General features: G+C 75.0%; 1 non-coding gene across 1 annotated transcript; it reads right to left on the reverse strand.

The window, feature by feature from the left end:
- Positions 1-1926: 1926 nt before the first annotated feature.
- LOC128823867 (5S ribosomal RNA) lies at positions 1927-2045 on the reverse strand. The gene has a single exon (XR_008442104.1). It is a non-coding gene; the product is annotated as a 5S ribosomal RNA (ribosomal RNA).
- Between the last annotated feature and the right edge of the window lie 455 nt (positions 2046-2500).

A 2500-nucleotide genomic window follows, 5' to 3' on the forward strand; every position in this document is an offset into this window, starting at 1 on the left:
AATAGTCGTCCCCCCGAGTACTCCGGGGGCAGGCTTAATAGCCATTCCCCAGGCGGTCCGGCGGAGGCTTAAGAGTCGTGCTTAGCGGCCACCAGGTCAACCCGCGGAATCTACTGGGTTGACCTGGCGGCCGGTTTGCTTTCCGGCCACCAGGTCAACCCAACGGATTCGACGGGTTGACCTGGTGGCCGGTTTCCTTTCCGGCCCGGGTGTCACCCCACTCCGAGGGCTGCGCGGCAGCGGTCCTGAGGACCACAGAGGGGGGGCTTAATAGTCGAGAGGGAGCAGGTCCGGGGAAGGCTTAGCAGTCTTCCCCCGGGCGGTCCGTTGGGGGAGGCTTAGCAGTCGTCCCCAGGGCGGTCCGGGGGTGGGGGGAGGCCTCACAGTCGTCCCTCGGAGAGCCGGGTCGGCGGCGGTGGCGGGCGTCAGGCTTTACGTCCAGCCTCCGGAAGGTGCGCGTCCTCGGAGGCGATGCAGGCGCCGCAAAGGGGCAGCCTCCGAGGCAGGGAGCGGAGCACCGAGGCTGGGGAGAGGGGAGCAGGAGCCGGGGGCTGGGGGGGTGGGGTGGGGGGGGGGCGTTCAGGACAAGCGGTCAAGCCCCGGGGAGCAGCTGTCAAATGTTCCAAGTCCCCACTCGGCCACCAGGTCCACCCCAGTCTAGCAATGGGGTTGACCTGGCTGATGGCCGGTTAGTGTCAAGGTAAACTCACCGTCGTCCACAGGAGGGCAGCTCTCAGGCCGTCCGGCTGCGGCTGACTCTGGGGCGGTGCCCGGTCCCGGCAGCGAGGGGCGGGGGGGGGGGCGCGGAGCGACACGGAGCTAACCGGCCCCCGGGGCCGGGGGCGCCTCCCGCGACTTTGGGGGCCGCGGGTCGTCAGTGGCGTGCAGGCCGGGCCTCTCCCGGGGGATTCGGGGGGGGGGGGGGCGGTCCTGCGGGCCGGGCGCAGGGGGCTCGAGCGAGCCCGGGCCGGTCCGCCCCGGGGCCGGGGTCTCCGCCTGCGGCTCGGGGGGGCGCGGGTCGTCGGGGGAGGAAGCCCGGGGGAGCTGCACGCCGGCCTGCCAGGCCAGGCCAGGCCTGGCCTGGGTGGCCGCGGGGGGATTCGGGGCGGTCCCGCGAGCCGGCGGCCGGGCGCAGGGGGTCCGAGCGCGTCCGAGCGAGTCCGTCCCGGCCCCGGGGTCTCCCCCTGCGGCTCTGGGGGGCCGTGGGTCCCCGCTGGCGGAAGCCGCTGGGCGCTGGACACCCGCCGTCCGTCCCGCCTGGCCAGGCCTGGCCTGGGTGGCCGCGGGGCGGGGGATTCGGGGCGGTCCCGCGAGCCGGCGGCCGGGCGCAGGGGGTCCGAGCGCGTCCGAGCGAGTCCGTCCCGGCCCCGGGGTGTCCCCCTGCGGCTCTGGGGGCCGTGGGTCCCCGCTGGAGGAAGCCGCTGGGCGCTGGACACCCGCCGTCCGTCCCGCCTGGCCAGGCCTGGCCTGGGTGGCCGCGGGGGGATTCGGGGCGGTCCCGCGAGCCGGCGCCCGGGCGCAGGGGGTCCGAGCGAGTCCGTCCCGGGCCCGGGGCCTCCCCCTGCGGCTTTGGGGGCCGTGGGTCCCCGCTGGCGGAAGCCGCTGGGCGCTGGACACCCGCCGTCCGTCCCGCCTGGCCAGGCCTGGCCTGGGTGGCCGCGGGGCGGGGGGATTCGGGGCGGTCCTGCGGGCCGGCGGCCGGGAGGGTCCGGGCCAGTCCGCCCCATGCCCGGGGTCTCCCCCAGCGGCTTCGGTGGGTCCTCCGCGGAGGAAGCCGGGTGGGGAGCCGGACCCCAGGCGCCCAGACCCGTGACCTGCGGCCGCGACCTCCGACTCGGCAGGAGCGACGAGGGGCTTTCCGGCCCGTCCCCCCCCTCTCCTTCCTCCCCAGAAAAGGAGAGAGAGCTGGCTCGGACCGGGAAAAGCTGCCTACGGCACCTGGGATTCCCAGGCGGTCACCCATCCAAGTACTAGCCAGGCCCGGGACGGTTTACCTTCCGAGATCGGACGGGATCGGGGGCGTTCGGTCCGGTATGGCCGTAGGCACCCGGCCCCCGCGCCTCCTCGCCCGCTTTCCCCTGCCGACGCCCGGGCCTGCCGCACGGTGAGCCCCGGTCGGACTGCCCCCCTGCGGCAGGGCCCCCGTCTCTCGCGGGCCCGGTCCTTTTTTCCTTCTCGAGCTCCGGGGCCCGGGCTGGCCGCCAGAGCCCCTCCGCCCGCCCGCCCTCCCCGGCGTCGGGGAAAATATTGTCCCGGACATCCAGTGCGCCCTGATCCTGTCAGCCGGGGGGGGGGGTGGGTGGGTGGGGGGCAGTCCCTCGCTGCGGCCGGGGAGGGTGAGCCCAGGGCGGCTTGCCTGCCGTCCGAGTCCCCTCTCGGCCACCAGGTCAACCCCGAGCCGAAAGGGCTGAAAATTTTTCAGAGTCCCCTCCCGGGCACCAGGTCAACCCGTGGAATCGAACGGGTTCGCCTGCTGGCCGGTTCGCTTCCCGGCCACCAG

The sequence above is a fragment of the Malaclemys terrapin genome, chromosome 15, assembly GCF_027887155.1.
Source record: "Malaclemys terrapin pileata isolate rMalTer1 chromosome 15, rMalTer1.hap1, whole genome shotgun sequence".
Taxonomy (NCBI): Eukaryota; Metazoa; Chordata; order Testudines; family Emydidae; genus Malaclemys; species Malaclemys terrapin.